This window comes from Haliotis rufescens, unplaced genomic scaffold (assembly GCF_023055435.1).
Source record: "Haliotis rufescens isolate VD_foot unplaced genomic scaffold, xgHalRufe1.0.p SCAF_7, whole genome shotgun sequence".
Taxonomy (NCBI): domain Eukaryota; kingdom Metazoa; phylum Mollusca; class Gastropoda; order Lepetellida; family Haliotidae; genus Haliotis; species Haliotis rufescens.
Genome location: NW_025964361.1, coordinates 48,469,549 through 48,495,536, shown reverse-complemented (window position 1 = coordinate 48,495,536; position 25,988 = coordinate 48,469,549). Strand labels below are relative to the sequence as shown.

At 40.2% G+C, this 25,988-nt stretch overlaps 81 non-coding genes across 81 annotated transcripts; all 81 read left to right on the top strand.

Moving 5' to 3' along the window:
• The first annotated feature begins 126 nt into the window (after positions 1-126).
• On the top strand, positions 127-198 carry Trnaw-cca. Its single transcript has one exon. It is a non-coding gene; the product is annotated as a tRNA-Trp (tRNA).
• A 237-nt stretch (positions 199-435) lies between these two features.
• On the top strand, positions 436-507 carry Trnaw-cca. The gene has a single exon. It is a non-coding gene; the product is annotated as a tRNA-Trp (tRNA).
• A 237-nt stretch (positions 508-744) lies between these two features.
• Trnaw-cca lies at positions 745-816 on the top strand. The gene has a single exon. It is a non-coding gene; the product is annotated as a tRNA-Trp (tRNA).
• A 245-nt stretch (positions 817-1,061) lies between these two features.
• On the top strand, positions 1,062-1,133 carry Trnaw-cca. Its single transcript has one exon. It is a non-coding gene; the product is annotated as a tRNA-Trp (tRNA).
• Positions 1,134-1,377: 244 nt separating this feature from the next.
• Trnaw-cca lies at positions 1,378-1,449 on the top strand. The gene has a single exon. It is a non-coding gene; the product is annotated as a tRNA-Trp (tRNA).
• A 237-nt stretch (positions 1,450-1,686) lies between these two features.
• On the top strand, positions 1,687-1,758 carry Trnaw-cca. Its single transcript has one exon. It is a non-coding gene; the product is annotated as a tRNA-Trp (tRNA).
• A 245-nt stretch (positions 1,759-2,003) lies between these two features.
• On the top strand, positions 2,004-2,075 carry Trnaw-cca. Its single transcript has one exon. It is a non-coding gene; the product is annotated as a tRNA-Trp (tRNA).
• A 237-nt stretch (positions 2,076-2,312) lies between these two features.
• Trnaw-cca lies at positions 2,313-2,384 on the top strand. Its single transcript has one exon. It is a non-coding gene; the product is annotated as a tRNA-Trp (tRNA).
• A 245-nt stretch (positions 2,385-2,629) lies between these two features.
• Trnaw-cca lies at positions 2,630-2,701 on the top strand. The gene has a single exon. It is a non-coding gene; the product is annotated as a tRNA-Trp (tRNA).
• Positions 2,702-2,938: 237 nt separating this feature from the next.
• On the top strand, positions 2,939-3,010 carry Trnaw-cca. The gene has a single exon. It is a non-coding gene; the product is annotated as a tRNA-Trp (tRNA).
• Positions 3,011-3,257: 247 nt separating this feature from the next.
• Trnaw-cca lies at positions 3,258-3,327 on the top strand. Its single transcript has one exon. It is a non-coding gene; the product is annotated as a tRNA-Trp (tRNA).
• Positions 3,328-3,571: 244 nt separating this feature from the next.
• Trnaw-cca lies at positions 3,572-3,643 on the top strand. Its single transcript has one exon. It is a non-coding gene; the product is annotated as a tRNA-Trp (tRNA).
• Positions 3,644-3,880: 237 nt separating this feature from the next.
• On the top strand, positions 3,881-3,952 carry Trnaw-cca. Its single transcript has one exon. It is a non-coding gene; the product is annotated as a tRNA-Trp (tRNA).
• A 237-nt stretch (positions 3,953-4,189) lies between these two features.
• Positions 4,190-4,261, top strand: Trnaw-cca. Its single transcript has one exon. It is a non-coding gene; the product is annotated as a tRNA-Trp (tRNA).
• Positions 4,262-4,498: 237 nt separating this feature from the next.
• Trnaw-cca lies at positions 4,499-4,570 on the top strand. Its single transcript has one exon. It is a non-coding gene; the product is annotated as a tRNA-Trp (tRNA).
• Positions 4,571-4,817: 247 nt separating this feature from the next.
• Trnaw-cca lies at positions 4,818-4,887 on the top strand. Its single transcript has one exon. It is a non-coding gene; the product is annotated as a tRNA-Trp (tRNA).
• A 245-nt stretch (positions 4,888-5,132) lies between these two features.
• Trnaw-cca lies at positions 5,133-5,204 on the top strand. Its single transcript has one exon. It is a non-coding gene; the product is annotated as a tRNA-Trp (tRNA).
• A 246-nt stretch (positions 5,205-5,450) lies between these two features.
• Trnaw-cca lies at positions 5,451-5,520 on the top strand. The gene has a single exon. It is a non-coding gene; the product is annotated as a tRNA-Trp (tRNA).
• Positions 5,521-5,764: 244 nt separating this feature from the next.
• Positions 5,765-5,836, top strand: Trnaw-cca. Its single transcript has one exon. It is a non-coding gene; the product is annotated as a tRNA-Trp (tRNA).
• A 237-nt stretch (positions 5,837-6,073) lies between these two features.
• On the top strand, positions 6,074-6,145 carry Trnaw-cca. The gene has a single exon. It is a non-coding gene; the product is annotated as a tRNA-Trp (tRNA).
• Positions 6,146-6,390: 245 nt separating this feature from the next.
• On the top strand, positions 6,391-6,462 carry Trnaw-cca. The gene has a single exon. It is a non-coding gene; the product is annotated as a tRNA-Trp (tRNA).
• Positions 6,463-6,699: 237 nt separating this feature from the next.
• Trnaw-cca lies at positions 6,700-6,771 on the top strand. The gene has a single exon. It is a non-coding gene; the product is annotated as a tRNA-Trp (tRNA).
• A 245-nt stretch (positions 6,772-7,016) lies between these two features.
• Positions 7,017-7,088, top strand: Trnaw-cca. The gene has a single exon. It is a non-coding gene; the product is annotated as a tRNA-Trp (tRNA).
• Positions 7,089-7,333: 245 nt separating this feature from the next.
• Positions 7,334-7,405, top strand: Trnaw-cca. The gene has a single exon. It is a non-coding gene; the product is annotated as a tRNA-Trp (tRNA).
• A 237-nt stretch (positions 7,406-7,642) lies between these two features.
• On the top strand, positions 7,643-7,714 carry Trnaw-cca. Its single transcript has one exon. It is a non-coding gene; the product is annotated as a tRNA-Trp (tRNA).
• A 245-nt stretch (positions 7,715-7,959) lies between these two features.
• Positions 7,960-8,031, top strand: Trnaw-cca. Its single transcript has one exon. It is a non-coding gene; the product is annotated as a tRNA-Trp (tRNA).
• A 245-nt stretch (positions 8,032-8,276) lies between these two features.
• Positions 8,277-8,348, top strand: Trnaw-cca. Its single transcript has one exon. It is a non-coding gene; the product is annotated as a tRNA-Trp (tRNA).
• A 237-nt stretch (positions 8,349-8,585) lies between these two features.
• Trnaw-cca lies at positions 8,586-8,657 on the top strand. The gene has a single exon. It is a non-coding gene; the product is annotated as a tRNA-Trp (tRNA).
• A 245-nt stretch (positions 8,658-8,902) lies between these two features.
• Positions 8,903-8,974, top strand: Trnaw-cca. Its single transcript has one exon. It is a non-coding gene; the product is annotated as a tRNA-Trp (tRNA).
• Positions 8,975-9,219: 245 nt separating this feature from the next.
• On the top strand, positions 9,220-9,291 carry Trnaw-cca. Its single transcript has one exon. It is a non-coding gene; the product is annotated as a tRNA-Trp (tRNA).
• A 237-nt stretch (positions 9,292-9,528) lies between these two features.
• On the top strand, positions 9,529-9,600 carry Trnaw-cca. The gene has a single exon. It is a non-coding gene; the product is annotated as a tRNA-Trp (tRNA).
• A 554-nt stretch (positions 9,601-10,154) lies between these two features.
• On the top strand, positions 10,155-10,226 carry Trnaw-cca. Its single transcript has one exon. It is a non-coding gene; the product is annotated as a tRNA-Trp (tRNA).
• Positions 10,227-10,463: 237 nt separating this feature from the next.
• On the top strand, positions 10,464-10,535 carry Trnaw-cca. Its single transcript has one exon. It is a non-coding gene; the product is annotated as a tRNA-Trp (tRNA).
• Positions 10,536-10,780: 245 nt separating this feature from the next.
• Trnaw-cca lies at positions 10,781-10,852 on the top strand. Its single transcript has one exon. It is a non-coding gene; the product is annotated as a tRNA-Trp (tRNA).
• Positions 10,853-11,089: 237 nt separating this feature from the next.
• Trnaw-cca lies at positions 11,090-11,161 on the top strand. Its single transcript has one exon. It is a non-coding gene; the product is annotated as a tRNA-Trp (tRNA).
• A 245-nt stretch (positions 11,162-11,406) lies between these two features.
• Positions 11,407-11,478, top strand: Trnaw-cca. Its single transcript has one exon. It is a non-coding gene; the product is annotated as a tRNA-Trp (tRNA).
• Positions 11,479-11,723: 245 nt separating this feature from the next.
• Trnaw-cca lies at positions 11,724-11,795 on the top strand. The gene has a single exon. It is a non-coding gene; the product is annotated as a tRNA-Trp (tRNA).
• Positions 11,796-12,030: 235 nt separating this feature from the next.
• On the top strand, positions 12,031-12,102 carry Trnaw-cca. The gene has a single exon. It is a non-coding gene; the product is annotated as a tRNA-Trp (tRNA).
• Positions 12,103-12,347: 245 nt separating this feature from the next.
• Positions 12,348-12,419, top strand: Trnaw-cca. The gene has a single exon. It is a non-coding gene; the product is annotated as a tRNA-Trp (tRNA).
• A 237-nt stretch (positions 12,420-12,656) lies between these two features.
• Trnaw-cca lies at positions 12,657-12,728 on the top strand. The gene has a single exon. It is a non-coding gene; the product is annotated as a tRNA-Trp (tRNA).
• A 245-nt stretch (positions 12,729-12,973) lies between these two features.
• Positions 12,974-13,045, top strand: Trnaw-cca. Its single transcript has one exon. It is a non-coding gene; the product is annotated as a tRNA-Trp (tRNA).
• A 245-nt stretch (positions 13,046-13,290) lies between these two features.
• Positions 13,291-13,362, top strand: Trnaw-cca. The gene has a single exon. It is a non-coding gene; the product is annotated as a tRNA-Trp (tRNA).
• Positions 13,363-13,607: 245 nt separating this feature from the next.
• On the top strand, positions 13,608-13,679 carry Trnaw-cca. Its single transcript has one exon. It is a non-coding gene; the product is annotated as a tRNA-Trp (tRNA).
• Positions 13,680-13,924: 245 nt separating this feature from the next.
• Positions 13,925-13,996, top strand: Trnaw-cca. The gene has a single exon. It is a non-coding gene; the product is annotated as a tRNA-Trp (tRNA).
• Positions 13,997-14,233: 237 nt separating this feature from the next.
• On the top strand, positions 14,234-14,305 carry Trnaw-cca. Its single transcript has one exon. It is a non-coding gene; the product is annotated as a tRNA-Trp (tRNA).
• A 245-nt stretch (positions 14,306-14,550) lies between these two features.
• On the top strand, positions 14,551-14,622 carry Trnaw-cca. The gene has a single exon. It is a non-coding gene; the product is annotated as a tRNA-Trp (tRNA).
• A 554-nt stretch (positions 14,623-15,176) lies between these two features.
• On the top strand, positions 15,177-15,248 carry Trnaw-cca. The gene has a single exon. It is a non-coding gene; the product is annotated as a tRNA-Trp (tRNA).
• A 237-nt stretch (positions 15,249-15,485) lies between these two features.
• Positions 15,486-15,557, top strand: Trnaw-cca. Its single transcript has one exon. It is a non-coding gene; the product is annotated as a tRNA-Trp (tRNA).
• A 237-nt stretch (positions 15,558-15,794) lies between these two features.
• On the top strand, positions 15,795-15,866 carry Trnaw-cca. Its single transcript has one exon. It is a non-coding gene; the product is annotated as a tRNA-Trp (tRNA).
• Positions 15,867-16,111: 245 nt separating this feature from the next.
• On the top strand, positions 16,112-16,183 carry Trnaw-cca. Its single transcript has one exon. It is a non-coding gene; the product is annotated as a tRNA-Trp (tRNA).
• Positions 16,184-16,428: 245 nt separating this feature from the next.
• Trnaw-cca lies at positions 16,429-16,500 on the top strand. The gene has a single exon. It is a non-coding gene; the product is annotated as a tRNA-Trp (tRNA).
• A 237-nt stretch (positions 16,501-16,737) lies between these two features.
• On the top strand, positions 16,738-16,809 carry Trnaw-cca. Its single transcript has one exon. It is a non-coding gene; the product is annotated as a tRNA-Trp (tRNA).
• A 245-nt stretch (positions 16,810-17,054) lies between these two features.
• Positions 17,055-17,126, top strand: Trnaw-cca. Its single transcript has one exon. It is a non-coding gene; the product is annotated as a tRNA-Trp (tRNA).
• A 235-nt stretch (positions 17,127-17,361) lies between these two features.
• Trnaw-cca lies at positions 17,362-17,433 on the top strand. The gene has a single exon. It is a non-coding gene; the product is annotated as a tRNA-Trp (tRNA).
• A 245-nt stretch (positions 17,434-17,678) lies between these two features.
• Positions 17,679-17,750, top strand: Trnaw-cca. Its single transcript has one exon. It is a non-coding gene; the product is annotated as a tRNA-Trp (tRNA).
• Positions 17,751-17,987: 237 nt separating this feature from the next.
• Trnaw-cca lies at positions 17,988-18,059 on the top strand. The gene has a single exon. It is a non-coding gene; the product is annotated as a tRNA-Trp (tRNA).
• Positions 18,060-18,304: 245 nt separating this feature from the next.
• On the top strand, positions 18,305-18,376 carry Trnaw-cca. Its single transcript has one exon. It is a non-coding gene; the product is annotated as a tRNA-Trp (tRNA).
• Positions 18,377-18,621: 245 nt separating this feature from the next.
• Positions 18,622-18,693, top strand: Trnaw-cca. The gene has a single exon. It is a non-coding gene; the product is annotated as a tRNA-Trp (tRNA).
• A 237-nt stretch (positions 18,694-18,930) lies between these two features.
• On the top strand, positions 18,931-19,002 carry Trnaw-cca. The gene has a single exon. It is a non-coding gene; the product is annotated as a tRNA-Trp (tRNA).
• Positions 19,003-19,247: 245 nt separating this feature from the next.
• Positions 19,248-19,319, top strand: Trnaw-cca. The gene has a single exon. It is a non-coding gene; the product is annotated as a tRNA-Trp (tRNA).
• A 245-nt stretch (positions 19,320-19,564) lies between these two features.
• Positions 19,565-19,636, top strand: Trnaw-cca. The gene has a single exon. It is a non-coding gene; the product is annotated as a tRNA-Trp (tRNA).
• Positions 19,637-19,881: 245 nt separating this feature from the next.
• Positions 19,882-19,953, top strand: Trnaw-cca. Its single transcript has one exon. It is a non-coding gene; the product is annotated as a tRNA-Trp (tRNA).
• A 245-nt stretch (positions 19,954-20,198) lies between these two features.
• Positions 20,199-20,270, top strand: Trnaw-cca. The gene has a single exon. It is a non-coding gene; the product is annotated as a tRNA-Trp (tRNA).
• Positions 20,271-20,515: 245 nt separating this feature from the next.
• Positions 20,516-20,587, top strand: Trnaw-cca. Its single transcript has one exon. It is a non-coding gene; the product is annotated as a tRNA-Trp (tRNA).
• A 235-nt stretch (positions 20,588-20,822) lies between these two features.
• On the top strand, positions 20,823-20,894 carry Trnaw-cca. The gene has a single exon. It is a non-coding gene; the product is annotated as a tRNA-Trp (tRNA).
• Positions 20,895-21,139: 245 nt separating this feature from the next.
• Trnaw-cca lies at positions 21,140-21,211 on the top strand. The gene has a single exon. It is a non-coding gene; the product is annotated as a tRNA-Trp (tRNA).
• Positions 21,212-21,456: 245 nt separating this feature from the next.
• On the top strand, positions 21,457-21,528 carry Trnaw-cca. Its single transcript has one exon. It is a non-coding gene; the product is annotated as a tRNA-Trp (tRNA).
• A 245-nt stretch (positions 21,529-21,773) lies between these two features.
• Trnaw-cca lies at positions 21,774-21,845 on the top strand. Its single transcript has one exon. It is a non-coding gene; the product is annotated as a tRNA-Trp (tRNA).
• Positions 21,846-22,082: 237 nt separating this feature from the next.
• On the top strand, positions 22,083-22,154 carry Trnaw-cca. The gene has a single exon. It is a non-coding gene; the product is annotated as a tRNA-Trp (tRNA).
• Positions 22,155-22,399: 245 nt separating this feature from the next.
• Trnaw-cca lies at positions 22,400-22,471 on the top strand. The gene has a single exon. It is a non-coding gene; the product is annotated as a tRNA-Trp (tRNA).
• Positions 22,472-22,716: 245 nt separating this feature from the next.
• Positions 22,717-22,788, top strand: Trnaw-cca. Its single transcript has one exon. It is a non-coding gene; the product is annotated as a tRNA-Trp (tRNA).
• Positions 22,789-23,033: 245 nt separating this feature from the next.
• On the top strand, positions 23,034-23,105 carry Trnaw-cca. The gene has a single exon. It is a non-coding gene; the product is annotated as a tRNA-Trp (tRNA).
• A 245-nt stretch (positions 23,106-23,350) lies between these two features.
• Trnaw-cca lies at positions 23,351-23,422 on the top strand. The gene has a single exon. It is a non-coding gene; the product is annotated as a tRNA-Trp (tRNA).
• A 245-nt stretch (positions 23,423-23,667) lies between these two features.
• On the top strand, positions 23,668-23,739 carry Trnaw-cca. Its single transcript has one exon. It is a non-coding gene; the product is annotated as a tRNA-Trp (tRNA).
• Positions 23,740-23,974: 235 nt separating this feature from the next.
• On the top strand, positions 23,975-24,046 carry Trnaw-cca. The gene has a single exon. It is a non-coding gene; the product is annotated as a tRNA-Trp (tRNA).
• Positions 24,047-24,291: 245 nt separating this feature from the next.
• On the top strand, positions 24,292-24,363 carry Trnaw-cca. The gene has a single exon. It is a non-coding gene; the product is annotated as a tRNA-Trp (tRNA).
• Positions 24,364-24,600: 237 nt separating this feature from the next.
• On the top strand, positions 24,601-24,672 carry Trnaw-cca. Its single transcript has one exon. It is a non-coding gene; the product is annotated as a tRNA-Trp (tRNA).
• A 245-nt stretch (positions 24,673-24,917) lies between these two features.
• On the top strand, positions 24,918-24,989 carry Trnaw-cca. Its single transcript has one exon. It is a non-coding gene; the product is annotated as a tRNA-Trp (tRNA).
• Positions 24,990-25,234: 245 nt separating this feature from the next.
• Positions 25,235-25,306, top strand: Trnaw-cca. Its single transcript has one exon. It is a non-coding gene; the product is annotated as a tRNA-Trp (tRNA).
• Positions 25,307-25,543: 237 nt separating this feature from the next.
• Positions 25,544-25,615, top strand: Trnaw-cca. Its single transcript has one exon. It is a non-coding gene; the product is annotated as a tRNA-Trp (tRNA).
• A 245-nt stretch (positions 25,616-25,860) lies between these two features.
• Positions 25,861-25,932, top strand: Trnaw-cca. The gene has a single exon. It is a non-coding gene; the product is annotated as a tRNA-Trp (tRNA).
• Positions 25,933-25,988: the final 56 nt, after the last annotated feature.

Genomic DNA, 25,988 nt, shown 5'->3' with positions numbered 1-25,988 from the left:
CTCCCTGATGAATTCAGAGCACAATATCACGTTCTGTGTAAAAAGGGAAGATTTTTAGATGTAACAGGTGACATATTAAGGAATACCGTCTACTCTCAGTACCTTATAGTTTTCTGGCTTTCAGACGGCCCTGTGGCGCAACGGTAGCGCGTCTGACTCCAGATCAGAAGGTTGCGTGTTCAAATCACGTCGGGGTCAATTTAATGTTTTGCAAATTTAAGTGAGAAATGAAACGGGATCGTGAAAAAGTCGGGTTAGGGGTGAAATTGTCGATGTTGTTTTTGCTTTAAGAAATGAATTGTAATCTATCTCCCTTATGAATTCAGAGCACAATATCACGTTCTGTGTAAAAAGGGAAGATTTTTAGATGTAACAGGTAACATATAGAGGAATACCGTCTACTATTAGTACCTTATAGATTTCTGGCTTTCAGACGGCCCTGTGGCGCAACGGTAGCGCGTCTGACTCCAGATCAGAAGGTTGCGTGTTGAAATCACGTCGGGGTCAATTTAATGTTTTGCAAATTTGAGTGAGAAATGAAACGGGATCGTGAAAAAGTCGGGTTAGAGGTCAAATTGTCAATGTTGTTTTTGCTTTAAGAAATGAATTGTAATCTATCTCCCTTATGAATTCAGAGCACAATATCACGTTCTGTGTAAAAAGGGAAGATTTTTAGATGTAACAGGTAACATATAGAGGAATACCGTCTACTCTTAGTACCTTATAGATTTCTGGCTTTCAGACGGCCCTGTGGCGCAACGGTAGCGCGTCTGACTCCAGATCAGAAGGTTGCGTGTTCAAATCACGTCGGGGTCAATTTAATGTTTTGCAAATTTAAGTGAGAAATGAAACGGGATCGTGACAAAATCGGGTGAGGGGTCAAATTGTCGATGTTGTTTTTGCTTTAAGAAATGAATTGTCATCTATCACCCTTACACTGGTATGAATTCAGAGCACAATATCACGTTCTGTGTAAAAAGGGAAGATTTTTAGATGTAACAGGTAACATATAGAGGAATACCGTCTACTCTTAGTACCTTATAGTTTTCTGGCTTTCAGACGGCCCTGTGGCGCAACGGTAGCGCGTCTGACTCCAGATCAGAAGGTTGCGTGTTCAAATCACGTCGGGGTCAATTTAATGTTTTGCAAATTTAAGTGAGAAATGAAACGGGATCGTGAAAAAGTCGGGTTAGAGGTCAAATTGTCGATGTTGTTTTTGCTTTAAGAAATGAATTGTCATCTATCTCCCTTCGATGGTATGAATTCAGAGCACAATATCACGTTCTGTGTAAAAAGGGAAGATTTTTAGATGTAACAGGTAACATATTAAGGAATACCGTCTACTATTAGTACCTTATAGATTTCTGGCTTTCAGACGGCCCTGTGGCGCAACGGTAGCGCGTCTGACTCCAGATCAGAAGGTTGCGTGTTGAAATCACGTCGGGGTCAATTTAATGTTTTGCAAATTTGAGTGAGAAATGAAACGGGATCGTGAAAAAGTCGGGTTAGGGGTCAAATTGTCAATGTTGTTTTTGCTTTAAGAAATGAATTGTAATCTATCTCCCTTATGAATTCAGAGCACAATATCACGTTCTGTGTAAAAAGGGAAGATTTTTAGATGTAACAGGTAACATATAAAGGAATACCGTCTACTCTTAGTACCTTATAGTTTTCTGGCTTTCAGACGACCCTGTGGCGCAACGGTAGCGCGCCTGACTCCAGATCAGAAGGTTGCGTGTTCAAATCACGTCGGGGTCAATTTAATGTTTTGCAAATTTGAGTGAGAAATGAAACGGGATCGTGACAAAATCGGGTTAGGGGTCAAATTGTCGATGTTGTTTTTGCTTTAAGAAATGAATTGTCATCTATCTCCCTTACACTGGTATGAATTCAGAGCACAATATCACGTTCTGTGTAAAAAGGGAAGATTTTTAGATGTAACAGGTAACATATAGAGGAATACCGTCTACTCTCAGTACCTTATAGTTTTCTGGCTTTCAGACGGCCCTGTGGCGCAACGGTAGCGCGTCTGACTCCAGATCAGAAGGTTGCGTGTTGAAATCACGTCGGGGTCAATTTAATGTTTTGCAAATTTGAGTGAGAAATGAAACGGGATCGTGAAAAAGTCGGGTTAGAGGTCAAATTGTCAATGTTGTTTTTGCTTTAAGAAATGAATTGTAATCTATCTCCCTGATGAATTCAGAGCACAATATCACGTTCTGTGTAAAAAGGGAAGATTTTTAGATGTAACAGGTGACATATTAAGGAATACCGTCTACTCTTAGTACCTTATAGTTTTTTGGCTTTCAGACGGCCCTGTGGCGCAACGGTAGCGCGTCTGACTCCAGATCAGAAGGTTGCGTGTTCAAATCACGTCGGGGTCAATTTAATGTTTTGCAAATTTAAGTGAGAAATGAAACGGGATCGTGAAAAAGTCGGGTTAGGGGTGAAATTGTCGATGTTGTTTTTGCTTTAAGAAATGAATTGTCATCGATCTCCCTTACACTGGTATGAATTCAGAGCACAATATCACGTTCTGTGTAAAAAGGGAAGATTTTTAGATGTAACAGGTAACATATAGAGGAATACCGTCTACTCTCAGTACCTTATAGTTTTCTGGCTTTCAGACGGCCCTGTGGCGCAACGGTAGCGCGTCTGACTCCAGATCAGAAGGTTGCGTGTTGAAATCACGTCGGGGTCAATTTAATGTTTTGCAAATTTGAGTGAGAAATGAAACGGGATCGTGAAAAAGTCGGGTTAGAGGTCAAATTGTCAATGTTGTTTTTGCTTTAAGAAATGAATTGTAATCTATCTCCCTGATGAATTCAGAGCACAATATCACGTTCTGTGTAAAAAGGGAAGATTTTTAGATGTAACAGGTAACATATAGAGGAATACCGTCTACTATTAGTACCTTATAGATTTCTGGCTCTCAGACGGCCCTGTGGCGCAACGGTAGCGCGTCTGACTCCAGATCAGAAGGTTGCGTGTTCAAATCACGTCGGGGTCAATTTAATGTTTTGCAAATTTGAGTGAGAAATGAAACGCGATCCTGACAAAATCGGGTTAGGGGTCAAATTGTCAATGTTGTTTTTGCTTTAAGAAATGAATTGTCATCTATCACCCTTACACTGGTATGAATTCAGAGCACAATATCACATTCTGTGTAAAAAGGGAAGATTTTTAGATGTAACAGGTAACATATTAAGGAATACCGTCTACTCTTAGTACCTTATAGTTTTCTGGCTTTCAGACGGGACTGTGGCGCAACGGTAGCGCGTCTGACTCCAGATCAGAAGGTTGCGTGTTCAAATCACGTCGGGGTCAATTTAATGTTTTGCAAATTTAAGTGAGAAATGAAACGGGATCGTGAAAAAGTCGGGTTAGAGGTCAAATTGTCGATGTTGTTTTTGCTTTAAGAAATGAATTGTCATCTATCTCCCTTCGATGGTATGAATTCAGAGCACAATATCACGTTCTGTGTAAAAAGGGAAGATTTTTAGATGTAACAGGTAACATATTAAGGAATACCGTCTACTATTAGTACCTTATAGATTTCTGGCTTTCAGACGGCCCTGTGGCGCAACGGTAGCGCGTCTGATTCCAGATCAGAAGGTTGCGTGTTGAAATCACGTCGGGGTCAATTTAATGTTTTGCAAATTTGAGTGAGAAATGAAACGGGATCGTGAAAAAGTCGGGTTAGGGGTCAAATTGTCAATGTTGTTTTTGCTTTAAGAAATGAATTGTAATCTATCTCCCTTATGAATTCAGAGCACAATATCACGTTCTGTGTAAAAAGGGAAGATTTTTAGATGTAACAGGTAACATATAAAGGAATACCGTCTACTCTTAGTACCTTATAGTTTTCTGGCTTTCAGACGACCCTGTGGCGCAACGGTAGCGCGTCTGACTCCAGATCAGAAGGTTGCGTGTTCAAATCACGTCGGGGTCAATTTAATGTTTTGCAAATTTGAGTGAGAAATGAAACGGGATCGTGACAAAATCGGGTTAGGGGTCAAATTGTCGATGTTGTTTTTGCTTTAAGAAATGAATTGTCATCTATCTCCCTTATGAATTCAGAGCACAATATCACGTTCTGTGTAAAAAGGGAAGATTTTTAGATGTAACAGGTAACATATAGAGGAATACCGTCTACTCTCAGTACCTTATAGTTTTCTGGCTTTCAGACGGCCCTGTGGCGCAACGGTAGCGCGTCTGACTCCAGATCAGAAGGTTGCGTGTTGAAATCACGTCGGGGTCAATTTAATGTTTTGCAAATTTGAGTGAGAAATGAAACGGGATCGTGAAAAAGTCGGGTTAGAGGTCAAATTGTCAATGTTGTTTTTGCTTTAAGAAATGAATTGTAATCTATCTCCCTTATGAATTCAGAGCACAATATCACGTTCTGTGTAAAAAGGGAAGATTTTTAGATGTAACAGGTAACATATAGAGGAATACCGTCTACTCTTAGTACCTTATAGATTTCTGGCTTTCAGACGGCCCTGTGGCGCAACGGTAGCGCGTCTGACTCCAGATCAGAAGGTTGCGTGTTCAAATCACGTCGGGGTCAATTTAATGTTTTGCAAATTTGAGTGAGAAATGAAACGCGATCCTGACAAAATCGGGTTAGGGGTCAAATTGTCAATGTTGTTTTTGCTTTAAGAAATGAATTGTCATCTATCACCCTTACACTGGTATGAATTCAGAGCACAATATCACATTCTGTGTAAAAAGGGAAGATTTTTAGATCTAACAGGTAACATATTAAGGAATACCGTCTACTCTTAGTACCTTATAGTTTTCTGGCTTTCAGACGGGACTGTGGCGCAACGGTAGCGCGTCTGACTCCAGATCAGAAGGTTGCGTGTTCAAATCACGTCGGGGTCAATTTAATGTTTTGCAAATTTAAGTGAGAAATGAAACGGGATCGTGACAAAATCGGGTGAGAGGTCAAATTGTCGATGTTGTTTTTGCTTTAAGAAATGAATTGTCATCTATCACCCTTACACTGGTATGAATTCAGAGCACAATATCACGTTCTGTGTAAAAAGGGAAGATTTTTAGATGTAACAGGTAACATATAGAGGAATACCGTCTACTCTTAGTACCTTATAGTTTTCTGGCTTTCAGACGGCCCTGTGGCGCAACGGTAGCGCGTCTGACTCCAGATCAGAAGGTTGCCTGTTCAAATCACGTCGGGGTCAATTTAATGTTTTGCAAATTTAAGTGAGAAATGAAACGGGATCGTGAAAAAGTCGGGTTAGAGGTCAAATTGTCGATGTTGTTTTTGCTTTAAGAAATGAATTGTCATCTATCTCCCTTCGATGGTATGAATTCAGAGCACAATATCACATTCTGTGTAAAAAGGGAAGATTTTTAGATGTAACAGGTAACATATTAAGGAATACCGTCTACTCTTAGTACCTTATAGTTTTCTGGCTTTCAGACGGGACTGTGGCGCAACGGTAGCGCGTCTGACTCCAGATCAGAAGGTTGCGTGTTCAAATCACGTCGGGGTCAATTTAATGTTTTGCAAATTTAAGTGAGAAATGAAACGGGATCGTGAAAAAGTCGGGTTAGAGGTCAAATTGTCGATGTTGTTTTTGCTTTAAGAAATGAATTGTCATCTATCTCCCTTCGATGGTATGAATTCAGAGCACAATATCACGTTCTGTGTAAAAAGGGAAGATTTTTAGATGTAACAGGTAACATATTAAGGAATACCGTCTACTATTAGTACCTTATAGATTTCTGGCTTTCAGACGGCCCTGTGGCGCAACGGTAGCGCGTCTGATTCCAGATCAGAAGGTTGCGTGTTGAAATCACGTCGGGGTCAATTTAATGTTTTGCAAATTTGAGTGAGAAATGAAACGGGATCGTGAAAAAGTCGGGTTAGGGGTCAAATTGTCAATGTTGTTTTTGCTTTAAGAAATGAATTGTAATCTATCTCCCTTATGAATTCAGAGCACAATATCACGTTCTGTGTAAAAAGGGAAGATTTTTAGATGTAACAGGTAACATATAAAGGAATACCGTCTACTCTTAGTACCTTATAGTTTTCTGGCTTTCAGACGACCCTGTGGCGCAACGGTAGCGCGTCTGACTCCAGATCAGAAGGTTGCGTGTTCAAATCACGTCGGGGTCAATTTAATGTTTTGCAAATTTGAGTGAGAAATGAAACGGGATCGTGACAAAATCGGGTTAGGGGTCAAATTGTCGATGTTGTTTTTGCTTTAAGAAATGAATTGTCATCTATCACCCTTACACTGGTATGAATTCAGAGCACAATATCACGTTCTGTGTAAAAAGGGAAGATTTTTAGATGTAACAGGTAACATATAGAGGAATACCGTCTACTCTTAGTACCTTATAGTTTTCTGGCTTTCAGACGGCCCTGTGGCGCAACGGTAGCGCGTCTGACTCCAGATCAGAAGGTTGCCTGTTCAAATCACGTCGGGGTCAATTTAATGTTTTGCAAATTTAAGTGAGAAATGAAACGGGATCGTGAAAAAGTCGGGTTAGAGGTCAAATTGTCGATGTTGTTTTTGCTTTAAGAAATGAATTGTAATCTATCTCCCTGATGAATTCAGAGCACAATATCACGTTCTGTGTAAAAAGGGAAGATGTTTAGATGTAACAGGTAACATATAGAGGAATACCGTCTACTCTTAGTACCTTATAGTTTTCTGGCTTTCAGACGGCCCTGTGGCGCAACGGTAGCGCGTCTGACTCCAGATCAGAAGGTTGCGTGTTCAAATCACGTCGGGGTCAATTTAATGTTTTGCAAATTTGAGTGAGAAATGAAACGGGATCGTGACAAAATCGGGTTAGAGGTCAAATTGTCAATGTTGTTTTTGCTTTAAGAAATGAATTGTCATCTATCTCCCTTACACTGGTATGAAATCAGAGCACAATATCACGTTCTGTGTAAAAAGGGAAGATTTTTAGATGTAACAGGTAACATATAAAGGAATACCGTCTACTCTTAGTACCTTATAGTTTCCTGGCTTTCAGACGGCCCTGTGGCGCAACGGTAGCGCGTCTGACTCCAGATCAGAAGGTTGCGTGTTCAAATCACGTCGGGGTCAATTTAATTTTTTGCAAATTTAAGTGAGAAATGAAACGGGATCGTGAAAAAGTCGGGTTAGAGGTCAAATTGTCGATGTTGTTTTTGCTTTAAGAAATGAATTGTCATCTATCTCCCTTACACTGGTATGAATTCAGAGCACAATATCACGTTCTGTGTAAAAAGGGAAGATTTTTAGATGTAACAGGTAACATATAGAGGAATACCGTCTACTCTTAGTACCTTATAGTTTTCTGGCTTTCAGACGGCCCTGTGGCGCAACGGTAGCGCGTCTGACTCCAGATCAGAAGGTTGCGTGTTCAAATCACGTCGGGGTCAATTTAATGTTTTGCAAATTTGAGTGAGAAATGAAACGGGATCGTGAAAAAGTCGGGTTAGGGGTCAAATTGTCAATGTTGTTTTTGCTTTAAGAAATGAATTGTAATCTATCTCCCTTATGAATTCAGAGCACAATATCACGTTCTGTGTAAAAAGGGAAGATTTTTAGATGTAACAGGTAACATATAAACGAATACCGTCTACTCTTAGTACCTTATAGTTTTCTAGCTTTCAGGCGGCCCTGTGGCGCAACGGTAGCGCGTCTGACTCCAGATCAGAAGGTTGCGTGTTCAAATCACGTCGGGGTCAATTTAATGTTTTGCAAATTTGAGTGAGAAATGAAACGGGATCGTGACAAAATCGGGTTAGGGGTCAAATTGTCGATGTTGTTGTTGCTTTAAGAAATGAATTGTCATCTATCTCCCTTACACTGGTATGAAATCAGAGCGGAATATCACGTTCTGTGTAAAAAGGGAAGATTTTTAGATCTAACAGGTAACATATTAAGGAATACCGTCTACTCTTAGTACCTTATAGTTTTCTGGCTTTCAGACGGCCCTGTGGCGCAACGGTAGCGCGTCTGACTCCAGATCAGAAGGTTGCGTGTTCAAATCACGTCGGGGTCAATTTAATGTTTTGCAAATTTAAGTGAGAAATGAAACGGGATCGTGAAAAAGTCGGGTTAGAGGTCAAATTGTCGATGTTGTTTTTGCTTTAAGAAATGAATTGTCATCTATCTCCCTTACACTGGTATGAATTCAGAGCACAATATCACGTTCTGTGTAAAAAGGGAAGATTTTTAGATGTAACAGGTAACATATAGAGGAATACCGTCTATTCTTAGTACCTTATAGTTTTCTGGCTTTCAGACGGCACTGTGGCGCAACGGTAGCGCGTCTGACTCCAGATCAGAAGGTTGCGTGTTCAAATCACGTCGGGGTCAATTTAATGTTTTGCAAATTTAAGTGAGAAATGAAACGGGATCGTGAAAAAGTCGGGTTAGAGGTCAAATTGTCAATGTTGTTTTTGCTTTAAGAAATGAATTGTAATCTATCTCCCTGATGAATTCAGAGCACAATATCACGTTCTGTGTAAAAAGGGAAGATTTTTAGATGTAACAGGTAACATATAGAGGAATACCGTCTACTCTTAGTACCTTATAGTTTTCTGGCTTTCAGACGGCCCTGTGGCGCAACGGTAGCGCGTCTGACTCCAGATCAGAAGGTTGCGTGTTCAAATCACGTCGGGGTCAATTTAATTTTTTGCAAATTTAAGTGAGAAATGAAACGGGATCGTGAAAAAGTCGGGTTAGAGGTCAAATTGTCGATGTTGTTTTTGCTTTAAGAAATGAATTGTCATCTATCTCCCTTACACTGGTATGAATTCAGAGCACAATATCACGTTCTGTGTAAAAAGGGAAGATTTTTAGATGTAACAGGTAACATATAGAGGAATACCGTCTATTCTTAGTACCTTATAGTTTTCTGGCTTTCAGACGACCCTGTGGCGCAACGGTAGCGCGTCTGACTCCAGATCAGAAGGTTGCGTGTTCAAATCACGTCGGGGTCAATTTAATGTTTTGCAAATTTAAGTGAGAAATGAAACGGGATCGTGAAAAAGTCGGTTTAGGGGTCAAATTGTCAATGTTGTTTTTGCTTTAAGAAATGAATTGTCATCTATCTCCCTTACACTGGTATGAATTCAGAGCACAATATCACGTTCTGTGTAAAAAGGGAAGATTTTTAGATGTAACAGGTAACATATAGAGGAATACCGTCTACTCTTAGTACCTTATAGTTTTCTGGCTTTCAGACGGCCCTGTGGCGCAACGGTAGCGCGTCTGACTCCAGATCAGAAGGTTGCGTGTTCAAATCACGTCGGGGTCAATTTAATGTTTTGCAAATTTGAGTGAGAAATGAAACGGGATCGTGAAAAAGTCGGGTTAGAGGTCAAATTGTCAATGTTGTTTTTGCTTTAAGAAATGAATTGTAATCTATCTCCCTGATGAATTCAGAGCACAATATCACGTTCTGTGTAAAAAGGGAAGATTTTTAGATGTAACAGGTAACATATAGAGGAATACCGTCTACTCTTAGTACCTTATAGTTTTCTGGCTTTCAGACGGCCCTGTGGCGCAACGGTAGCGCGTCTGACTCCAGATCAGAAGGTTGCGTGTTCAAATCACGTCGGGGTCAATTTAATTTTTTGCAAATTTAAGTGAGAAATGAAACGGGATCGTGAAAAAGTCGGGTTAGAGGTCAAATTGTCGATGTTGTTTTTGCTTTAAGAAATGAATTGTCATCTATCTCCCTTACACTGGTATGAATTCAGAGCACAATATCACGTTCTGTGTAAAAAGGGAAGATTTTTAGATGTAACAGGTAACATATAGAGGAATACCGTCTACTCTTAGTACCTTATAGTTTTCTGGCTTTTCTGTGGCGCAACGGTAGCGCGTCTGACTCCAGATCAGAAGGTTGCCTGTTCAAATCACGTCGGGGTCAATTTAATGTTTTGCAAATTTAAGTGAGAAATGAAACGGGATCGTGAAAAAGTCGGGTTAGAGGTCAAATTGTCGATGTTGTTTTTGCTTTAAGAAATGAATTGTCATCTATCTCCCTTACACTGGTATGAATTCAGAGCACAATATCACGTTCTGTGTAAAAAGGGAAGATTTTTAGATGTAACAGGTAACATATTAAGGAATACCGTCTACTATTAGTACCTTATAGATTTCTGGCTTTCAGACGGCCCTGTGGCGCAACGGTAGCGCGTCTGACTCCAGATCAGAAGGTTGCGTGTTCAAATCACGTCGGGGTCAATTTAATGTTTTGCAAATTTAAGTGAGAAATGAAACGGGATCGTGACAAAATCGGGTGAGAGGTCAAATTGTCGATGTTGTTTTTGCTTTAAGAAATGAATTGTCATCTATCTCCCTTATGAATTCAGAGCACAATATCACGTTCTGTGTAAAAAGGGAAGATTTTTAGATGTAACAGGTAACATATAAAGGAATACCGTCTACTCTTAGTACCTTATAGTTTTCTGGCTTTCAGACGACCCTGTGGCGCAACGGTAGCGCGTCTGACTCCAGATCAGAAGGTTGCGTGTTCAAATCACGTCGGGGTCAATTTAATGTTTTGCAAATTTGAGTGAGAAATGAAACGGGATCGTGACAAAATCGGGTTAGGGGTCAAATTGTCGATGTTGTTTTTGCTTTAAGAAATGAATTGTCATCTATCTCCCTTACACTGGTATGAATTCAGAGCACAATATCACGTTCTGTGTAAAAAGGGAAGATTTTTAGATGTAACAGGTAACATATAGAGGAATACCGTCTACTCTTAGTACCTTATAGTTTTCTGGCTTTCAGACGGCCCTGTGGCGCAACGGTAGCGCGTCTGACTCCAGATCAGAAGGTTGCGTGTTCAAATCACGTCGGGGTCAATTTAATGTTTTGCAAATTTGAGTGAGAAATGAAACGGGATCGTGAAAAAGTCGGGTTAGGGGTCAAATTGTCAATGTTGTTTTTGCTTTAAGAAATGAATTGTAATCTATCTCCCTTATGAATTCAGAGCACAATATCACGTTCTGTGTAAAAAGGGAAGATTTTTAGATGTAACAGGTAACATATAGAGGAATACCGTCTACTCTTAGTACCTTATAGTTTTCTGGCTTTCAGACGGCCCTGTGGCGCAACGGTAGCGCGTCTGACTCCAGATCAGAAGGTTGCGTGTTCAAATCACGTCGGGGTCAATTTAATGTTTTGCAAATTTGAGTGAGAAATGAAACGGGATCGTGACAAAATCGGGTTAGGGGTCAAATTGTCGATGTTGTTTTTGCTTTAAGAAATGAATTGTCATCTATCTCCCTTACACTGGTATGAAATCAGAGCACAATATCACGTTCTGTGTAAAAAGGGAAGATTTTTAGATGTAACAGGTAACATATAAAGGAATACCGTCTACTCTTAGTACCTTATAGTTTCCTGGCTTTCAGACGGCCCTGTGGCGCAACGGTAGCGCGTCTGACTCCAGATCAGAAGGTTGCGTGTTCAAATCACGTCGGGGTCAATTTAATTTTTTGCAAATTTAAGTGAGAAATGAAACGGGATCGTGAAAAAGTCGGGTTAGAGGTCAAATTGTCGATGTTGTTTTTGCTTTAAGAAATGAATTGTCATCTATCTCCCTTACACTGGTATGAATTCAGAGCACAATATCACGTTCTGTGTAAAAAGGGAAGATTTTTAGATGTAACAGGTAACATATAGAGGAATACCGTCTACTCTTAGTACCTTATAGTTTTCTGGCTTTCAGACGGCCCTGTGGCGCAACGGTAGCGCGTCTGACTCCAGATCAGAAGGTTGCGTGTTCAAATCACGTCGGGGTCAATTTAATGTTTTGCAAATTTGAGTGAGAAATGAAACGGGATCGTGAAAAAGTCGGGTTAGGGGTCAAATTGTCAATGTTGTTTTTGCTTTAAGAAATGAATTGTAATCTATCTCCCTGATGAATTCAGAGCACAATATCACGTTCTGTGTAAAAAGGGAAGATTTTTAGATGTAACAGGTAACATATTAAAGAATACCGACTACTCTTAGTACCTTTTTTTTCTGGCTTTCAGACGGCCCTGTGGCGCAACGGTAGCGCGTCTGACTCCAGATCAGAAGGTTGCGTGTTCAAATCACGTCGGGGTCAATTTAATTTTTTGCAAATTTAAGTGAGAAATGAAACGGGATCGTGAAAAAGTCGGGTTAGGGGTCAAATTGTCGATGTTGTTTTTGCTTTAAGAAATGAATTGTCATCTATCTCCCTTACACTGGTATGAATTCAGAGCACAATATCACGTTCTGTGTAAAAAGGGAAGATTTTTAGATGTAACAGGTAACATATAGAGGAATACCGTCTACTCTTAGTACCTTATAGTTTTCTGGCTTTCAGACGGCCCTGTGGCGCAACGGTAGCGCGTCTGACTCCAGATCAGAAGGTTGCGTGTTCAAATCACGTCGGGGTCAATTTAATGTTTTGCAAATTTGAGTGAGAAATGAAACGGGATCGTGAAAAAGTCGGGTTAGGGGTCAAATTGTCAATGTTGTTTTTGCTTTAAGAAATGAATTGTCATCTATCTCCCTGATGAATTCAGAGCACAATATCACGTTCTGTGTAAAAAGGGAAGATTTTTAGATGTAACAGGTAACATATAGAGGAATACCGTCTACTCTTAGTACCTTATAGTTTTCTGGCTTTCAGACGGCCCTGTGGCGCAACGGTAGCGCGTCTGACTCCAGATCAGAAGGTTGCGTGTTCAAATCACGTCGGGGTCAATTTAATGTTTTGCAAATTTGAGTGAGAAATGAAACGGGATCGTGACAAAATCAGGTTAGGGGTCAAATTGTCAATGTTGTTTTTGCTTTAAGAAATGAATTGTCATCTATCTCCCTTACACTGGTATGAAATCAGAGCACAATATCACGTTCTGTGTAAAAAGGGAAGATTTTTAGATGTAACAGGTAACATATAAAGGAATACCGTCTACTCTTAGTACCTTATAGTTTCCTGGCTTTCAGACGGCCCTGTGGCGCAACGGTAGCGCGTCTGACTCCAGATCAGAAGGTTGCGTGTTCAAATCACGTCGGGGTCAATTTAATTTTTTGCAAATTTAAGTGAGAAATGAAACGGGATCGTGAAAAAGTCGGGTTAGAGGTCAAATTGTCGATGTTGTTTTTGCTTTAAGAAATGAATTGTCATCTATCTCCCTTACACTGGTATGAATTCAGAGCACAATATCACGTTCTGTGTAAAAAGGGAAGATTTTTAGATGTAACAGGTAACATATAGAGGAATACCGTCTACTCTTAGTACCTTATAGTTTTCTGGCTTTCAGACGGCCCTGTGGCGCAACGGTAGCGCGTCTGACTCCAGATCAGAAGGTTGCGTGTTCAAATCACGTCGGGGTCAATTTAATGTTTTGCAAATTTGAGTGAGAAATGAAACGGGATCGTGAAAAAGTCGGGTTAGAGGTCAAATTGTCAATGTTGTTTTTGCTTTAAGAAATGAATTGTCATCTATCTCCCTTACACTGGTATGAATTCAGAGCACAATATCACGTTCTGTGTAAAAAGGGAAGATTTTTAGATGTAACAGGTAACATATAGAGGAATACCGTCTATTCTTAGTACCTTATAGTTTTCTGGCTTTCAGACGGCACTGTGGCGCAACGGTAGCGCGTCTGACTCCAGATCAGAAGGTTGCGTGTTCAAATCACGTCGGGGTCAATTTAATGTTTTGCAAATTTAAGTGAGAAATGAAACGGGATCGTGAAAAAGTCGGTTTAGGGGTCAAATTGTCAATGTTGTTTTTGCTTTAAGAAATGAATTGTCATCTATCTCCCTTACACTGGTATGAATTCAGAGCACAATATCACGTTCTGTGTAAAAAGGGAAGATTTTTAGATGTAACAGGTAACATATAGAGGAATACCGTCTACTCTTAGTACCTTATAGTTTTCTGGCTTTCAGACGGCCCTGTGGCGCAACGGTAGCGCGTCTGACTCCAGATCAGAAGGTTGCGTGTTCAAATCACGTCGGGGTCAATTTAATGTTTTGCAAATTTGAGTGAGAAATGAAACGGGATCGTGAAAAAGTCGGGTTAGAGGTCAAATTGTCAATGTTGTTTTTGCTTTAAGAAATGAATTGTAATCTATCTCCCTGATGAATTCAGAGCACAATATCACGTTCTGTGTAAAAAGGGAAGATTTTTAGATGTAACAGGTAACATATAGAGGAATACCGTCTACTCTTAGTACCTTATAGTTTTCTGGCTTTCAGACGGCCCTGTGGCGCAACGGTAGCGCGTCTGACTCCAGATCAGAAGGTTGCGTGTTCAAATCACGTCGGGGTCAATTTAATGTTTTGCAAATTTGAGTGAGAAATGAAACGGGATCGTGACAAAATCGGGTTAGGGGTCAAATTGTCGATGTTGTTTTTGCTTTAAGAAATGAATTGTCATCTATCTCCCTTACACTGGTATGAAATCAGAGCACAATATCACGTTCTGTGTAAAAAGGGAAGATTTTTAGATGTAACAGGTAACATATAAAGGAATACCGTCTACTCTTAGTACCTTATAGTTTCCTGGCTTTCAGACGGCCCTGTGGCGCAACGGTAGCGCGTCTGACTCCAGATCAGAAGGTTGCGTGTTCAAATCACGTCGGGGTCAATTTAATTTTTTGCAAATTTAAGTGAGAAATGAAACGGGATCGTGAAAAAGTCGGGTTAGAGGTCAAATTGTCGATGTTGTTTTTGCTTTAAGAAATGAATTGTCATCTATCTCCCTTACACTGGTATGAATTCAGAGCACAATATCACGTTCTGTGTAAAAAGGGAAGATTTTTAGATGTAACAGGTAACATATAGAGGAATACCGTCTACTCTTAGTACCTTATAGTTTTCTGGCTTTTCTGTGGCGCAACGGTAGCGCGTCTGACTCCAGATCAGAAGGTTGCCTGTTCAAATCACGTCGGGGTCAATTTAATGTTTTGCAAATTTAAGTGAGAAATGAAACGGGATCGTGAAAAAGTCGGGTTAGAGGTCAAATTGTCGATGTTGTTTTTGCTTTAAGAAATGAATTGTCATCTATCTCCCTTACACTGGTATGAATTCAGAGCACAATATCACGTTCTGTGTAAAAAGGGAAGATTTTTAGATGTAACAGGTAACATATTAAGGAATACCGTCTACTATTAGTACCTTATAGATTTCTGGCTTTCAGACGGCCCTGTGGCGCAACGGTAGCGCGTCTGACTCCAGATCAGAAGGTTGCGTGTTCAAATCACGTCGGGGTCAATTTAATGTTTTGCAAATTTAAGTGAGAAATGAAACGGGATCGTGACAAAATCGGGTGAGAGGTCAAATTGTCGATGTTGTTTTTGCTTTAAGAAATGAATTGTCATCTATCTCCCTTATGAATTCAGAGCACAATATCACGTTCTGTGTAAAAAGGGAAGATTTTTAGATGTAACAGGTAACATATAGAGGAATACCGTCTACTCTTAGTACCTTATAGTTTTCTGGCTTTCAGACGGCCCTGTGGCGCAACGGTAGCGCGTCTGACTCCAGATCAGAAGGTTGCGTGTTCAAATCACGTCGGGGTCAATTTAATGTTTTGCAAATTTGAGTGAGAAATGAAACGGGATCGTGAAAAAGTCGGGTTAGGGGTCAAATTGTCAATGTTGTTTTTGCTTTAAGAAATGAATTGTAATCTATCTCCCTTATGAATTCAGAGCACAATATCACGTTCTGTGTAAAAAGGGAAGATTTTTAGATGTAACAGGTAACATATAGAGGAATACCGTCTACTCTTAGTACCTTATAGTTTTCTGGCTTTCAGACGGCCCTGTGGCGCAACGGTAGCGCGTCTGACTCCAGATCAGAAGGTTGCGTGTTCAAATCACGTCGGGGTCAATTTAATGTTTTGCAAATTTGAGTGAGAAATGAAACGGGATCGTGACAAAATCGGGTTAGGGGTCAAATTGTCGATGTTGTTTTTGCTTTAAGAAATGAATTGTCATCTATCTCCCTTACACTGGTATGAAATCAGAGCACAATATCACGTTCTGTGTAAAAAGGGAAGATTTTTAGATGTAACAGGTAACATATAAAGGAATACCGTCTACTCTTAGTACCTTATAGTTTCCTGGCTTTCAGACGGCCCTGTGGCGCAACGGTAGCGCGTCTGACTCCAGATCAGAAGGTTCCGTGTTCAAATCACGTCGGGGTCAATTTAATTTTTTGCAAATTTAAGTGAGAAATGAAACGGGATCGTGAAAAAGTCGGGTTAGAGGTCAAATTGTCGATGTTGTTTTTGCTTTAAGAAATGAATTGTCATCTATCTCCCTTACACTGGTATGAATTCAGAGCACAATATCACGTTCTGTGTAAAAAGGGAAGATTTTTAGATGTAACAGGTAACATATAGAGGAATACCGTCTACTCTTAGTACCTTATAGTTTTCTGGCTTTCAGACGACCCTGTGGCGCAACGGTAGCGCGTCTGACTCCAGATCAGAAGGTTGCGTGTTCAAATCACGTCGGGGTCAATTTAATGTTTTGCAAATTTGAGTGAGAAATGAAACGGGATCGTGAAAAAGTCGGGTTAGGGGTCAAATTGTCAATGTTGTTTTTGCTTTAAGAAATGAATTGTAATCTATCTCCCTGATGAATTCAGAGCACAATATCACGTTCTGTGTAAAAAGGGAAGATTTTTATATGTAACAGGTAACATATTAAAGAATACCGTCTACTCTTAGTACCTTATAGTTTTCTGGCTTTCAGACGGCCATGTGGCGCAACGGTAGCGCGTCTGACTCCAGATCAGAAGGTTGCGTGTTCAAATCACGTCGGGGTCAATTTAATGTTTTGCAAATTTGAGTGAGAAATGTAACGGGATCGTGACAAAATCGGGTTAGGGGTCAAATTGTCGATGTTGTTTTTGCTTTAAGAAATGAATTGTCATCTATCTCCCTTACACTGGTATGAAATCAGAGCACAATATCACGTTCTGTGTAAAAAGGGAAGATTTTTAGATGTAACAGGTAACATATAGAGGAATACCGTCTACTCTTAGTACCTTATAGTTTTCTGGCTTTCAGACGGCCCTGTGGCGCAACGGTAGCGCGTCTGACTCCAGATCAGAAGGTTGCGTGTTCAAATCACGTCGGGGTCAATTTAATGTTTTGCAAATTTGAGTGAGAAATGAAACGGGATCGTGAAAAAGTCGGGTTAGGGGTCAAATTGTCAATGTTGTTTTTGCTTTAAGAAATGAATTGTAATCTATCTCCCTTATGAATTCAGAGCACAATATCACGTTCTGTGTAAAAAGGGAAGATTTTTAGATGTAACAGGTAACATATTAAAGAATACCGACTACTCTTAGTACCTTTTTTTTCTGGCTTTCAGACGGCCCTGTGGCGCAACGGTAGCGCGTCTGACTCCAGATCAGAAGGTTGCGTGTTCAAATCACGTCGGGGTCAATTTAATTTTTTGCAAATTTAAGTGAGAAATGAAACGGGATCGTGAAAAAGTCGGGTTAGGGGTCAAATTGTCGATGTTGTTTTTGCTTTAAGAAATGAATTGTCATCTATCTCCCTTACACTGGTATGAATTCAGAGCACAATATCACGTTCTGTGTAAAAAGGGAAGATTTTTAGATGTAACAGGTAACATATAGAGGAATACCGTCTACTCTTAGTACCTTATAGTTTTCTGGCTTTCAGACGGCCCTGTGGCGCAACGGTAGCGCGTCTGACTCCAGATCAGAAGGTTGCGTGTTCAAATCACGTCGGGGTCAATTTAATGTTTTGCAAATTTGAGTGAGAAATGAAACGGGATCGTGAAAAAGTCGGGTTAGGGGTCAAATTGTCAATGTTGTTTTTGCTTTAAGAAATGAATTGTCATCTATCTCCCTGATGAATTCAGAGCACAATATCACGTTCTGTGTAAAAAGGGAAGATTTTTAGATGTAACAGGTAACATATAGAGGAATACCGTCTACTCTTAGTACCTTATAGTTTTCTGGCTTTCAGACGGCCCTGTGGCGCAACGGTAGCGCGTCTGACTCCAGATCAGAAGGTTGCGTGTTCAAATCACGTCGGGGTCAATTTAATGTTTTGCAAATTTGAGTGAGAAATGAAACGGGATCGTGACAAAATCGGGTTAGGGGTCAAATTGTCAATGTTGTTTTTGCTTTAAGAAATGAATTGTCATCTATCTCCCTTACACTGGTATGAAATCAGAGCACAATATCACGTTCTGTGTAAAAAGGGAAGATTTTTAGATGTAACAGGTAACATATAGAGGAATACCGTCTACTCTTAGTACCTTATAGTTTCCTGGCTTTCAGACGGCCCTGTGGCGCAACGGTAGCGCGTCTGACTCCAGATCAGAAGGTTGCGTGTTCAAATCACGTCGGGGTCAATTTAATTTTTTGCAAATTTAAGTGAGAAATGAAACGGGATCGTGAAAAAGTCGGGTTAGAGGTCAAATTGTCGATGTTGTTTTTGCTTTAAGAAATGAATTGTCATCTATCTCCCTTACACTGGTATGAATTCAGAGCACAATATCACGTTCTGTGTAAAAAGGGAAGATTTTTAGATGTAACAGGTAACATATAGAGGAATACCGTCTACTCTTAGTACCTTATAGTTTTCTGGCTTTCAGACGGCCCTGTGGCGCAACGGTAGCGCGTCTGACTCCAGATCAGAAGGTTGCGTGTTCAAATCACGTCGGGGTCAATTTAATGTTTTGCAAATTTGAGTGAGAAATGAAACGGGATCGTGAAAAAGTCGGGTTAGGGGTCAAATTGTCAATGTTGTTTTTGCTTTAAGAAATGAATTGTAATCTATCTCCCTTATGAATTCAGAGCACAATATCACGTTCTGTGTAAAAAGGGAAGATTTTTAGATGTAACAGGTAACATATAAACGAATACCGTCTACTCTTAGTACCTTATAGTTTTCTAGCTTTCAGGCGGCCCTGTGGCGCAACGGTAGCGCGTCTGACTCCAGATCAGAAGGTTGCGTGTTCAAATCACGTCGGGGTCAATTTAATGTTTTGCAAATTTGAGTGAGAAATGAAACGGGATCGTGACAAAATCGGGTTAGGGGTCAAATTGTCGATGTTGTTGTTGCTTTAAGAAATGAATTGTCATCTATCTCCCTTACACTGGTATGAAATCAGAGCGGAATATCACGTTCTGTGTAAAAAGGGAAGATTTTTAGATCTAACAGGTAACATATTAAGGAATACCGTCTACTCTTAGTACCTTATAGTTTTCTGGCTTTCAGACGGCCCTGTGGCGCAACGGTAGCGCGTCTGACTCCAGATCAGAAGGTTGCGTGTTCAAATCACGTCGGGGTCAATTTAATGTTTTGCAAATTTAAGTGAGAAATGAAACGGGATCGTGAAAAAGTCGGGTTAGAGGTCAAATTGTCGATGTTGTTTTTGCTTTAAGAAATGAATTGTCATCTATCTCCCTTACACTGGTATGAATTCAGAGCACAATATCACGTTCTGTGTAAAAAGGGAAGATTTTTAGATGTAACAGGTAACATATAGAGGAATACCGTCTACTCTTAGTACCTTATAGTTTTCTGGCTTTCAGACGGCCCTGTGGCGCAACGGTAGCGCGTCTGACTCCAGATCAGAAGGTTGCGTGTTCAAATCACGTCGGGGTCAATTTAATGTTTTGCAAATTTGAGTGAGAAATGAAACGGGATCGTGACAAAATCGGGTTAGGGGTCAAATTGTCGATGTTGTTGTTGCTTTAAGAAATGAATTGTCATCTATCTCCCTTACACTGGTATGAAATCAGAGCGGAATATCACGTTCTGTGTAAAAAGGGAAGATTTTTAGATCTAACAGGTAACATATTAAGGAATACCGTCTACTCTTAGTACCTTATAGTTTTCTGGCTTTCAGACGGCCCTGTGGCGCAACGGTAGCGCGTCTGACTCCAGATCAGAAGGTTGCGTGTTCAAATCACGTCGGGGTCAATTTAATGTTTTGCAAATTTAAGTGAGAAATGAAACGGGATCGTGACAAAATCGGGTTAGGGGTCAAATTGTCGATGTTGTTTTTGCTTTAAGAAATGAATTGTCATCTATCTCCCTTACACTGGTATGAATTCAGAGCACAATATCACGTTCTGTGTAAAAAGGGAAGATTTTTAGATGTAACAGGTAACATATAGAGGAATACCGTCTACTCTTAGTACCTTATAGTTTTCTGGCTTTCAGACGGCCCTGTGGCGCAACGGTAGCGCGTCTGACTCCAGATCAGAAGGTTGCGTGTTCAAATCACGTCGGGGTCAATTTAATTTTTTGCAAATTTAAGTGAGAAATGAAACGGGATCGTGAAAAAGTCGGGTTAGAGGTCAAATTGTCGATGTTGTTTTTGCTTTAAGAAATGAATTGTAATCTATCTCCCTTACACTGGTATGAATTCAGAGCACAATATCACGTTCTGTGTAAAAAGGGAAGATTTTTAGATGTAACAGGTAACATATAGAGGAATACCGTCTACTCTTAGTACCTTATAGTTTTCTGGCTTTCAGACGGCCCTGTGGCGCAACGGTAGCGCGTCTGACTCCAGATCAGAAGGTTGCGTGTTCAAATCACGTCGGGGTCAATTTAATGTTTTGCAAATTTGAGTGAGAAATGAAACGGGATCGTGAAAAAGTCGGGTTAGGGGTCAAATTGTCAATGTTGTTTTTGCTTTAAGAAATGAATTGTAATCTATCTCCCTTATGAATATAGAGCACAATATCACGTTCTGTGTAAAAAGGGAAGATTTTTAGATGTAACAGGTAACATATTAAAGAATACCGACTACTCTTAGTACCTTTTTTTTCTGGCTTTCAGACGGCCCTGTGGCGCAACGGTAGCGCGTCTGACTCCAGATCAGAAGGTTGCGTGTTCAAATCACGTCGGGGTCAATTTAATTTTTTGCAAATTTAAGTGAGAAATGAAACGGGATCGTGAAAAAGTCGGGTTAGGGGTCAAATTGTCGATGTTGTTTTTGCTTTAAGAAATGAATTGTCATCTATCTCCCTTACACTGGTATGAATTCAGAGCACAATATCACGTTCTGTGTAAAAAGGGAAGATTTTTAGATGTAACAGGTAACATATAGAGGAATACCGTCTACTCTTAGTACCTTATAGTTTTCTGGCTTTCAGACGGCCCTGTGGCGCAACGGTAGCGCGTCTGACTCCAGATCAGAAGGTTGCGTGTTCAAATCACGTCGGGGTCAATTTAATGTTTTGCAAATTTGAGTGAGAAATGAAACGGGATCGTGACAAAATCGGGTTAGGGGTCAAATTGTCAATGTTGTTTTTGCTTTAAGAAATGAATTGTCATCTATCTCCCTTACACTGGTATGAAATCAGAGCACAATATCACGTTCTGTGTATAAAGGGAAGATTTTTAGATGTAACAGGTAACATATAAAGGAATACCGTCTACTCTTAGTACCTTATAGTTTCCTGGCTTTCAGACGGCCCTGTGGCGCAACGGTAGCGCGTCTGACTCCAGATCAGAAGGTTGCGTGTTCAAATCACGTCGGGGTCAATTTAATTTTTTGCAAATTTAAGTGAGAAATGAAACGGGATCGTGAAAAAGTCGGGTTAGAGGTCAAATTGTCGATGTTGTTTTTGCTTTAAGAAATGAATTGTCATCTATCTCCCTTACACTGGTATGAATTCAGAGCACAATATCACGTTCTGTGTAAAAAGGGAAGATTTTTAGATGTAACAGGTAACATATAGAGGAATACCGTCTACTCTTAGTACCTTATAGTTTTCTGGCTTTCAGACGGCCCTGTGGCGCAACGGTAGCGCGTCTGACTCCACATCAGAAGGTTGCGTGTTCAAATCACGTCGGGGTCAATTTAATGTTTTGCAAATTTGAGTGAGAAATGAAACGGGATCGTGAAAAAGTCGGGTTAGGGGTCAAATTGTCAATGTTGTTTTTGCTTTAAGAAATGAATTGTAATCTATCTCCCTTATGAATTCAGAGCACAATATCACGTTCTGTGTAAAAAGGGAAGATTTTTAGATGTAACAGGTAACATATAAACGAATACCGTCTACTCTTAGTACCTTATAGTTTTCTAGCTTTCAGGCGGCCCTGTGGCGCAACGGTAGCGCGTCTGACTCCAGATCAGAAGGTTGCGTGTTCAAATCACGTCGGGGTCAATTTAATGTTTTGCAAATTTGAGTGAGAAATGAAACGGGATCGTGACAAAATCGGGTTAGGGGTCAAATTGTCGATGTTGTTGTTGCTTTAAGAAATGAATTGTCATCTATCTCCCTTACACTGGTATGAAATCAGAGCGGAATATCACGTTCTGTGTAAAAAGGGAAGATTTTTAGATCTAACAGGTAACATATTAAGGAATACCGTCTACTCTTAGTACCTTATAGTTTTCTGGCTTTCAGACGGCCCTGTGGCGCAACGGTAGCGCGTCTGACTCCAGATCAGAAGGTTGCGTGTTCAAATCACGTCGGGGTCAATTTAATGTTTTGCAAATTTAAGTGAGAAATGAAACGGGATCGTGAAAAAGTCGGGTTAGAGGTCAAATTGTCGATGTTGTTTTTGCTTTAAGAAATGAATTGTCATCTATCTCCCTTACACTGGTATGAATTCAGAGCACAATATCACGTTCTGTGTAAAAAGGGAAGATTTTTAGATGTAACAGGTAACATATAGAGGAATACCGTCTACTCTTAGTACCTTATAGTTTTCTGGCTTTCAGACGGCACTGTGGCGCAACGGTAGCGCGTCTGACTCCAGATCAGAAGGTTGCGTGTTCAAATCACGTCGGGGTCAATTTAATGTTTTGCAAATTTGAGTGAGAAATGAAACGGGATCGTGACAAAATCGGGTTAGGGGTCAAATTGTCGATGTTGTTGTTGCTTTAAGAAATGAATTGTCATCTATCTCCCTTACACTGGTATGAAATCAGAGCGGAATATCACGTTCTGTGTAAAAAGGGAAGATTTTTAGATGTAACAGGTAACATATAGAGGAATACCGTCTACTCTTAGTACCTTATAGTTTTGTGGCTTTCAGACGGCCCTGTGGCGCAACGGTAGCGCGTCTGACTCCAGATCAGAAGGTTGCGTGTTCAAATCACGTCGGGGTCAATTTAATTTTTTGCAAATTTAAGTGAGAAATGAAACGGGATCGTGAAAAAGTCGGGTTAGAGGTCAAATTGTCGATGTTGTTTTTGCTTTAAGAAATGAATTGTCATCTATCTCCCTTACACTGGTATGAATTCAGAGCACAATATCACGTTCTGTGTAAAAAGGGAAGATTTTTAGATGTAACAGGTAACATATAGAGGAATACCGTCTACTCTTAGTACCTTATAGTTTTCTGGCTTTCAGACGGCCCTGTGGCGCAACGGTAGCGCGTCTGACTCCAGATCAGAAGGTTGCGTGTTCAAATCACGTCGGGGTCAATTTAATGTTTTGCAAATTTGAGTGAGAAATGAAACGGGATCGTGACAAAATCGGGTTAGGGGTCAAATTGTCAATGTTGTTTTTGCTTTAAGAAATGAATTGTCATCTATCTCCCTTACACTGGTATGAAATCAGAGCACAATATCACGTTCTGTGTAAAAAGGGAAGATTTTTAGATGTAACAGGTAACATATAAAGGAATACCGTCTACTCTTAGTACCTTATAGTTTCCTGGCTTTCAGACGGCCCTGTGGCGCAACGGTAGCGCGTCTGACTCCAGATCAGAAGGTTGCGTGTTCAAATCACGTCGGGGTCAATTTAATTTTTTGCAAATTTAAGTGAGAAATGAAACGGGATCGTGAAAAAGTCGGGTTAGAGGTCAAATTGTCGATGTTGTTTTTGCTTTAAGAAATGAATTGTAATCTATCTCCCTTATGAATTCAGAGCACAATATCACGTTCTGTGTAAAAAGGGAAGATTTTTAGATGTAACAGGTAACATATTAAAGAATACCGACTACTCTTAGTACCTTTTTTTTCTGGCTTTCAGACGGCCCTGTGGCGCAACGGTAGCGCGTCTGACTCCAGATCAGAAGGTTGCGTGTTCAAATCACGTCGGGGTCAATTTAATTTTTTGCAAATTTAAGTGAGAAATGAAACGGGATCGTGAAAAAGTCGGGTTAGGGGTCAAATTGTCGATGTTGTTTTTGCTTTAAGAAATGAATTGTCATCTATCTCCCTTACACTGGTATGAATTCAGAGCACAATATCACGTTCTGTGTAAAAAGGGAAGATTTTTAGATGTAACAGGTAACATATAGAGGAATACCGTCTACTCTTAGTACCTTATAGTTTTCTGGCTTTCAGACGGCCCTGTGGCGCAACGGTAGCGCGTCTGACTCCAGATCAGAAGGTTGCGTGTTCAAATCACGTCGGGGTCAATTTAATGTTTTGCAAATTTGAGTGAGAAATGCAACGGTATCGTGAAAAAGTCGGGTTAGGGGTCAAATTGTCAATGTTGTTTTTGCTTTAAGAAATGAATTGTAATCTATCTCCCTGATGAATTCAGAGCACAATATCACGTTCTGTGTAAAAAGGGAAGATTTTTAGATGTAACAGGTAACATATAGAGGAATACCGTCTACTCTTAGTACCTTATAGTTTTCTGGCTTTCAGACGGCCCTGTGGCGCAACGGTAGCGCGTCTGACTCCAGATCAGAAGGTTGCGTGTTCAAATCACGTCGGGGTCAATTTAATGTTTTGCAAATTTGAGTGAGAAATGAAACGGGATCGTGACAAAATCGGGTTAGGGGTCAAATTGTCAATGTTGTTTTTGCTTTAAGAAATGAATTGTCATCTATCTCCCTTACACTGGTATGAAATCAGAGCACAATATCACGTTCTGTGTAAAAAGGGAAGATTTTTAGATGTAACAGGTAACATATAAAGGAATACCGTCTACTCTTAGTACCTTATAGTTTCCTGGCTTTCAGACGGCCCTGTGGCGCAACGGTAGCGCGTCTGACTCCAGATCAGAAGGTTGCGTGTTCAAATCACGTCGGGGTCAATTTAATTTTTTGCAAATTTAAGTGAGAAATGAAACGGGATCGTGAAAAAGTCGGGTTAGAGGTCAAATTGTCGATGTTGTTGTTGCTTTAAGAAATGAATTGTCATCTATCTCCCTTACACTGGTATGAATTCAGAGCACAATATCACGTTCTGTGTAAAAAGGGAAGATTTTTAGATGTAACAGGTAACATATAGAGGAATACCGTCTACTCTTAGTACCTTATAGTTTTCTGGCTTTCAGACGGCCCTGTGGCGCAACGGTAGCGCGTCTGACTCCAGATCAGAAGGTTGCGTGTTCAAATCACGTCGGGGTCAATTTAATGTTTTGCAAATTTGAGTGAGAAATGAAACGGGATCGTGAAAAAGTCGGGTTAGGGGTCAAATTGTCAATGTTGTTTTTGCTTTAAGAAATGAATTGTAATCTATCTCCCTTATGAATTCAGAGCACAATATCACGTTCTGTGTAAAAAGGGAAGATTTTTAGATGTAACAGGTAACATATAAACGAATACCGTCTACTCTTAGTACCTTATAGTTTTCTAGCTTTCAGGCGGCCCTGTGGCGCAACGGTAGCGCGTCTGACTCCAGATCAGAAGGTTGCGTGTTCAAATCACGTCGGGGTCAATTTAATGTTTTGCAAATTTGAGTGAGAAATGAAACGGGATCGTGACAAAATCGGGTTAGGGGTCAAATTGTCGATGTTGTTGTTGCTTTAAGAAATGAATTGTCATCTATCTCCCTTACACTGGTATGAAATCAGAGCGGAATATCACGTTCTGTGTAAAAAGGGAAGATTTTTAGATCTAACAGGTAACATATTAAGGAATACCGTCTACTCTTAGTACCTTATAGTTTTCTGGCTTTCAGACGGCCCTGTGGCGCAACGGTAGCGCGTCTGACTCCAGATCAGAAGGTTGCGTGTTCAAATCACGTCGGGGTCAATTTAATGTTTTGCAAATTTAAGTGAGAAATGAAACGGGATCGTGAAAAAGTCGGG